The sequence below is a fragment of the Triticum aestivum genome, chromosome 7B (assembly GCF_018294505.1).
Source record: "Triticum aestivum cultivar Chinese Spring chromosome 7B, IWGSC CS RefSeq v2.1, whole genome shotgun sequence".
NCBI classification, from domain to species: domain Eukaryota; kingdom Viridiplantae; phylum Streptophyta; class Magnoliopsida; order Poales; family Poaceae; genus Triticum; species Triticum aestivum.
In genome coordinates, this window is record NC_057813.1 from 746405364 (window position 1) to 746414218 (window position 8855).

The window sequence follows — 8855 nt, forward strand, 5'->3', positions numbered from 1 at the left end:
AAAAAAAAGGCAAAATCAGTGATTTTTCTACAATGAACATTAAATACACAGGTTCACTGTTTCCAAAAATCATGATTTTTTTGTCATTTTTATGCAGCTCACTTGTTAACTTATTTCAACATAAATGCCATCAGAGAGGTAAATGCCATGTTAGATGAAAGAAAAATGCCCCCAATTTTGCGATATGTAAATCATATGATATTGTGCTTTTTTTCATATTTTTTCAAACATTGAAATACGAATTGTGATTTATTGTTTCCAACAAAGAACAGGCTTCGAGCACTAAAAGGCATTCTTGCTCAAATACTCAAATTATTGCACTACAATACAAATAAAATAAAAGATGGGCCGTACGTACGTGTCTACCCAGATGGCCTGGTTAGGAACGACTTCATGTGACCATCCTGCTTTAGTGTGACATACAAGAGGCCGACGGTGCCAACGGCCATGACCAACACGACCAACAGTATGCCTGGTCTCTTACCCCATTGCCCCGTGATGCCGAGTGCAAACGGGTAGAGGAGCACGAGGGTCCCCACGTTGAACACCATCCCGAGCACCGCGTGCCACGCCTGGTCCGTGAAAAAGCCCCATGTCGCTGCCTTGCCTATCGCCGCCCCGACGGCTGTGACGTTCACGACGAGCACCGCCACGGTCGGGATCAGCAACGGCACACACCGCACAGTGTACAGGTCGGCGAACTTCTCCCTGACGAGCTTCCCCCTGACGAGCCTGAAGTATATGCCCTTCCCCCTGACGAGCTTCAACGCCATGTACAGCACCGCCGTCGGGTAGAACTGCTCGTTGCGCCACCAGTCTAGCAGCGTGATCCCCGCCCATTTCACCTCGAACATGCCGATCACATGCATCATTGCTATGACAGCTACGAGGTACATGATGAACGTGCCGAACGGTCTCTGGATGTAGTACGACTGCTCGGAGAAGAGCCACATCACCGGGAAGAAGCTGTAGGCTAGGACGAACATCGTGGCGATCGGGTAGATCGACATGTTGAGGTAAGCGATGCGCTGTAGAGGGTAGAGCCGACGGCTGGCGATGAGAGCGTTGCTGTGGGAGAAGAACACCTCGAGGGAGCCGCCTGACCACCGAGCACCTGGTAGAGGCGCTCGGTGAGGTTGATCGGTGCCGTTCCACGGAACGCGGCTGGCTCCATGGAGCAATACATGGAACGCCACCCTTGTCGGTGGATGCGGAATCCGGTCACCACATCCTCCGTCGCGATGTTGTACACCCACCCGACGTCTCTCCCCCATGAAGTCCGGTCCTCGTAAGCGCATGTCATCAGGGTGGCCAGGTCACTCATGAGCCCCTCGTCAACCGACACCGGGGTGATAGACCGGTCTTGGATTGCGCCATCTGGTATTGAGTTCAGGAATGGCGTCGACTTACCCAACTCAGCGCCCTTACCTACCAGTTTGATGTTCTCCGCTCTATAGCGTTGTGGCTCCATGCCATAGAGCGCGACTCGATGGAACATGGTGCCTGTGCCGAGGTAGGTTGGCCCTTGGAGACCATTGAGCGAAAGCATGGTGCCATCGAAGAAGACACGATTGTGGTTGGAGTAGCGATCTGTCGGGTCGACATCGTCGAAGCGTTGTGGGAACTGGACAAAGGCCGTGTTCTGACCATCGCGAGGGTCGAGCATGAAGCACATAGGTGCGCGGAGAGCTTGTGAGTTATTGATGTAGTGGTCGCAGTCAAAGTTGATGACGAAAGGCGCATTGGAGAGTAAGGCGGAGACGCGGAGCATCACGTTCATGGCGCCTGCCTTCTTTTGGTTGTCATAACCCGGGCGCTTCTCCCGGGAAATGTATACGAGCATTGGGAGTCTTGTGTCAACGTTGCTCAAGTCAACTGGTTTGTTGGTGCTCGCTGAAGATCCAAGTTGTGGTTTACAACTTGGATGATCTAGCATGACCTGTCAAAAGAACATATTAGTTCCAACAATTTTCTTCATCAAATAAATTTGAGAAAAATGCTAGCCGACAGTCAACTGAATATCTATTTTATATGCTAAGGACACAATACAACAATAAAATTAGAGAGGTGTGCAATAAATATTCTTATTACCGTCTTATGATATGTATGTAGACAATTAGTACTATCGACGATGTATGCAATTCTTGTGATTGCAAACTAGAAATGATGGATTACTGATTAGCACCAACATAAGCATCCACAGAGGAGTACATATCTGGCATCACTTACATGATTCGAAGGCTTGAGGGAGTGCTTGTAATTTATTTGTTAATTTTTCTATGGAGGGTGGATCCAAATGTATATGGAAGCAACAATTATGCAATGCCAAATTTGGAACATGTATAATCGAACTGCTCCATATAGCTCCCGCAAAAAAAAAAATGCTCTATATAGCCAATCAGAAAATGGCTAAGGGGTGTATCGATATAGACACACATTAGAGCATACGGCAACTAATCTACCACGTGCAAAGACTTTGTATTAGTTTGGTTGGTGTATCTGCATCAGCCAACTATATAAACAGATTGCTGAGAAAAGCTAAATGTACATCATTATATTTATTTTAAATTAATATATTTTAATTTATTAGCAACATAAACCATATGCTCATATCGAAACTAAATGACAAGGTTACACCTTTAGAGATGTATCGGTGCAGGAAAATGTTTTCTAATATGCAATGAAATGGTAAATTGGAGTAAAAGAATATCTACGTAAGATAAAACATAATACTTAATAATTTTGCAATATTAAAAGATGATGCCCTCGCATTTACGAGGGCCGCCTTGCTAGTTCCAGAATAACAATACATTCGATCGACAATCTGATGGATCATCTCCTATTAGTAAATCACAACAATTAGATCTATTAAACCGTCTATAAACATATCATATTCGTTTGATTTACATAACTGTACCTAAAGATATCATAACTATTAGATATTTATGATTTACCTAAACATAGCATAACTCATTAGATACATAGTCGTCCCCAAACAGATCACATTTTATAAATCTACATTATCATACCTAAATGTATTTCATACGTTAAATCTGCATGATTTTCGCATCATTTGGATCTTCATACTTGTAACTATAGCTAAATAAATCAAAATCGATTGATCTTTACAGTTATACCGAAACAGATCACACACGAGAAGTATTTCATATATGTTGTTTTTTGTTTTTTAGCAATATAAAAACTTCAAAGTTACACCTTGGAAATGTATACAAGTCTAAACATCATGCATTTTGCAATGAAGGAGATGAATGAGAAGAAAAAGATATGCATGCATGAGATTCATAAATTTAGAGGAATTCAAGAGGTGCAACTTATTACTTTGACCTGAATGAACAAACAGAAAAAGCGTTTACCTTAACAATTCCAGCATGTTGTCCTCTTCGATGGTTGTCGGCTTGCTCAATCCATGTGCCCGGCCATTGTGTCCCATCAGCCATCCAAGTGGCATGTACATCATCATCTCCTTTGTTGTAGGCATCAGATCGTCGGCGGATGGTTGAAGAAAGGGAATCTATTCTCACCTTGAACTCACCATATTCTCTGCGCACACGCCTGTGATCACTCATGAACTCTCCTGCCATACCCCCGACGTACGGCCGGGTTTTCATCCCAAAATAGTTCTCAGGGGACCTTGGCTCGACGCAATGCTTTCGGCAAAACGGGACCCACAACGCGGCAAAACTGGCAACCTGGAGCATGGCCTCGTAGTGCACCAACGTGCCACCATCATCGGAGAGATAGCGGGCATACTTGTCGACGAGGTAGTCGGCGGCGAGGATAGAGAGGATGGTGTTCACCGTGTACATGACGGGTTCATCCACAGGGTCGACGGTGGTGACGAAGACATCGATTCCTGGAAGGACGGCTTCGCCGTGCCGGTCCGCTAGGGCGGCGAGGTCCGGCACGCGTTTGATGGGGTTGAGCTTGGGGAGCTGGTTGAGGAGCCATGAGAAACCGAACCAGGCGTCCGCGACCATGGACATGGCCCAGAGCCACACGCCATCGTGGTTCCTGTGCTCTACTCGCCAAGCGAAGAAGGCGACGATAGCGACCAAGCGCACCAGAATCAAGAACCTGTTGTTGTTGCAAAGACGGTCGTAAGTACTCAAATTCGGAAGTGTAGGACTGGATCATACTACTCCCTCCATCTCCAATTATAGGACATTTCGGGCATTTTAATATGAACTATATACAGACTGAAATGAATGAATAAACACACTACAACCAGTCTATATACATCCGATTCAGAAAAAATTAGAATATCTTATAATAAGAAGAAGATTGGTTTACTCATAAAAGGAAATAAAAAGAGCATGCATGTCAGAATGGACACGCGCAAACTGACCTGTAAGGATGCAGGATGCTTCCCTTGACCTTCATGGTCCGGAACAGCAGCGGCCGGCCGGCGCTGGCTTCAGACATGTCTCCCTCCTCCGCCGCCACCCACACATCGTCCCTGGCGCGCCTGCCCTCGGCGGCGTCGGCGGCGGTGTCCGTGGCCATTGTGTAAGCCGTGGCTATACTATGTAGGTACGAGAACCTAGCTAGACACAGCTGATGCTGATCTCCCTAGCTAGCTTGTTTGTGTCGACGAGATGCTTGCCCTGTGGGGCATTATATAGCGCTAGCTAGTCGTCGTCGTCGTAGCCATACTAAACCATCGGCCGCGACTTCCGCCCGCAAGGTCAAATACTGCAACTGGATCAAGGCCGCCGCCCGTACTTGGAGTACATGTGCACCGCGGGAAGGATCGCTTTTCAGAGTTCTGGCCGATCAAATACAACCGGCCAATACTCAACAGCTAGATAAGTACTCCCTCCGTCCTGAATGTATTTTTAGTTCTAGATATATCCATTTCTGCTAAAAGTAATTCAGGGCGGAGCAATTATATATTTCTGCGCATTTGCTATTTCTGAGGCAACTGAAAATAGTTCAAAAAACAAAAAAAGACAACTAGACTTCTACGCGTTACAGAGGTATGATACTAGTCTATGACACTGCTCACTATGAGAGGTCTTATATAGGATTTCATAGTATCTGTCTTTATTTTGTACTATATATGTCCCTAATGAGTACATGTCCGGTCGGTTGTGTGCCCAAACAACGGTCATGTTAGCCTGTAAATTATAATCGATAGATCGGGTAAAACTTGTCATAGTGTCACAACAAATTCACTATGAGTTGTCACAATGTCACAACTTTGTGGTAAAAAGTAAAATTCTCACCTAATGCTCTATACATTTGTTAATTCATGACCCTCATGTTGTCTTGTTGATTTATACTAGGTATTTGATCATTATCAATAATACAAAGGGATCCATATGAGGAAGATATATATATTGCATCTACACAATTTTCGAGGGAACTATCTAACCAAGAAAGAAACTTTGATTTGGATGTGGGCAGCCCAAGGTTCAATCGTTTAGAGCACAGGGAGGGACATGGTTTTTGAGCTTGGAGAAGAATACTAGGAGGAACTCATAAATAAACGGTCATGCCCGTAGAGGCACATTGTGTGAAGGTAATTGATTGCGGTGTCCATGGTGTGGTGCTTGATTTGAGCAATGGTAACACATTTTAGCCAGCAGCCTAGTGAAAGCAGACAGTCGCGTGTTGCTGCGTGGCCGGCTGCGCAGTAGAGCGCGCCTCGCCGCCGTGGCCGGATCCGCCCGGTAGGCGGCGCGGGTGGCGGCTAGGGTCCGGCTTCGTGCTGCTGGCGGCTGCGTTGGTTCCTCTCCGTCGGGCGTGCGGCGGTGGTGCGGCTCGGCAGGTGGCGGTCCGGCGACCTGGTGGTGGTGGCCGGTGGTGCGCGTGGTGGTGGTGCTTCCTCTTGGCGGCTTTCTGTGCAAGGAGGTAGGGGAGCGGCTTGGACAGGGGCGGCGGCGCCGACGGCGTGCCGGCTGCAGCGCGAAGGCGGGAATTTTACGGGCCTCGGAGATCCAGCCACGGGCCTGGTATGTTCCTGCTATTGCGTCCGGTCAGCTACCGCCTTCAACGGTGGAGGTGGGGCCCTCACATGTGCCGACGTGCTACTGCCCTAGTCCCGGCTCTTTTTCATTGTGCAGATCATGCTTCACGGTGCCGTGGTGAGACGGCGTGGGAGGCGTCATGACCGGGTTGGCGCAGGCTGAGGTTCTGTTTGATGGCGAGCTCTGGAGTGCCTAAGGTGGAGGTTGGGATCGGGAGAAATCCTTGTTGGCTTGGCCGACACCGACGCGGTGGCACTTGTGGGTGCCACCGGACCTTCCGAGAGGGCGTCGGGGCTACCCTTCCTCTCTCCTCGCCGCGTACCGGGGAAAACCTTTGGCAGCAGCGTCGTCATCGTCATGTCCCTTTTTGGAGGTGTTGATTGGTACCGGTGCTTCGGAGGCTCGGAGCTTGTTGGGCGATCTCCGATGGGTGCAACGGCCACGAGGCTTCTTCTTTTTTGTCGATCCGCCGGTGTTGGAATTTGTTTCTCTTGTATTTTCTCTTCTTTTTTTTGGCGTGACTGTGCTGCTTCCGTCCCAGCACCTATCGGTGAATGTCTTGGTTGGTTGCTTTGTATACAAAGCGGGAAACCCTTTTTCGGCAAACAGACACGTCGGGGTTGTCCGCCGGCCTAAAAGACCTGGACGGAGGGAGTACTAACTATCACTTTCAATGTTTTCGCGTATTCACCAGATTAGGGTACTCACTTCGGCACGTCTGCACCGGTCAGCTTTCTACTGGGGAGTAGAGAATGCCGAGACTGGAATCCCTTCGTTTCAAATTGAAGTCCACATCTCGTCCTTGAAGGATGCCAAGGTTAACTTCGGTGATGACTTTGTTGCGTCAGCATTGGGGAACCTTCCTTCACTGCATGAAGCACTGAAGCTTGCAGTTGACGAACATCCCAACAGTCCAAACCTTTCTATTTCTATTTCTTGCGTGGAAACAGTCCAAACCTTCAACTAATATAACTCGTTGGGTACGTCGAGTGTTTTAGTTGTACAATTTGAGTTTTGTGGTACCTATTTCGTGGCTCCCAATGTGTGATGTGACTTGGTCATAGATGTAGAAAGATGACCAGAAAAGAATCTTCTCAAGCTCAGTGTAGGTCTCCTATCAGAAAGCTCCAACTTGAAATATAGAACTAGTCCTCCATACGCATAACCTTGGATCTACATATTAAAGAAAGGATTGCTCAGTTAGATCTAGACTAATTTCACCTGCTTTTGCATGAATTCGATGACTCGTTCAGTTTTGCCTGATTGGCTATGCAAGCTGGTCCCGTCAATTATACACAATGCATGTATACTCTCTGTCTCTGTCCAACCATGTGTGTGGTAGTTAAGATTTGTGTGCAATCAATACTAGGAAGGAGCACAATTAATGCACCCACACTCCTAGTCAAGATGGGAAGCTGTGGATGCAAAGCATTATTAATATATTCTGAAAAGAGGGAACAACCCTCAGCCTTTGCTGATGCACACAACCATATATTATTAATTATTGCAAACGCTCAACAAATTGGTTTACAAAGAGGAAAAGGTAAAAAAAGTTTAGGCCATCCACATAGGACCCGCCTCGCGACAACCTCCCCAAGCTGTACCACCAAACCTACGACGAGATATGAGCAGACAAAGGACACAATTCTTCACCACGCCTTCAAGAAGGAAACATTGTTCGCATGCCAATGTTACCTAGTGCAACCAGATGTCAGACCAAGGGTTGTGAACCCGAAACAAATCTTCGAACCAGCACCTTCAACAAGGTAACAATGCACGAGCGTTGACGCTACCCGATCAAGCCATAAGGCAAGATCCTGAGTTTTCACCCCGGGATAATGCATCCTGATGTCTACGCCATAGTCATCGCACATCATTCGACCGTCCTACTCACACAGAACTAGCCGGCCAAAGGAGAAAACACAAGAAGGGAAGACACCATCTCATCTCTTTCGATCACTATTGCATTGTGGTCTTGCCGATGGTTGTCGTGTGCACCATGGTCGCACCGCCATGACGGCTTTCACCAGCAGTGGTGGGGGAGGTGGGTTGTGTCTCACACAAACTCCCAATGCGACCGAGCCAATGTTCAGGGCATCACGCCAAATCCATCTGATCCGACAAATCTTGCAGTTGTTGAGCTACACCAACTAGCGCGCCGCTGCATCCGATCTGCACATAGGAATGCCGAATACACATTGCGAACCACTGCCAAAAAGATGCCTACAATTGGCGCTAGGTTTTCACCTATGGGCGCTGCCGAGGTCAATCTCCGATCCGGCGGCTCCTCCGCGCTGCCTCTGAGTGACCACACCACCATCATGCACATAACCAGTTATAGGCACAACCACAGAAGTCAGCTGCTCCAGTGCGCACGCCGCTAAAGAAGGTCATGCACATCACGCTGCCACGCTCTTGTCTGGGATCGTTGCCCCGACGACCACGCCGTGAAACCTACCGGGATCATCAAGTCGCTGCCACCACAGCCTACCACGCTGAACTTGTGTGACCACATGCGACCACTTGCCCAACTGAAGATGGCGCGGTGGCGACCGAGGATGGGGGACGAATGGGAGAGGAGCATGTCAAGCACCCGCAGCCCCTCCTGGCCCGCTGGCGCCGTGTTCATCCCCTGCTGCATCTACAAATGCCTGCGCTCCTTGCAAGTCAGGGCTCCGAGTGCGGAGTCGGCTCCGGTCGTTGGTGTCAAGCGGACAGGCAAGCACAGTGGCAGGTGGCCACGCCATGACCGCCGACATGGGATGGGCGTGGGGCGCACTGTCCATCGCCTCGACTACTGCTGCTGCCCAACCGCACTACGCCGCATGGAGGAGGCGAGTCCGTCGTAGGAGACGATGCTCACAA

General features: G+C 48.5%; 1 pseudogene; it reads right to left on the bottom strand.

Moving 5' to 3' along the window:
- Positions 1-362: 362 nt before the first annotated feature.
- LOC123163215 (mixed-linked glucan synthase 2-like) lies at positions 363-4524 on the bottom strand (annotated as a pseudogene).
- Positions 4525-8855: the final 4331 nt, after the last annotated feature.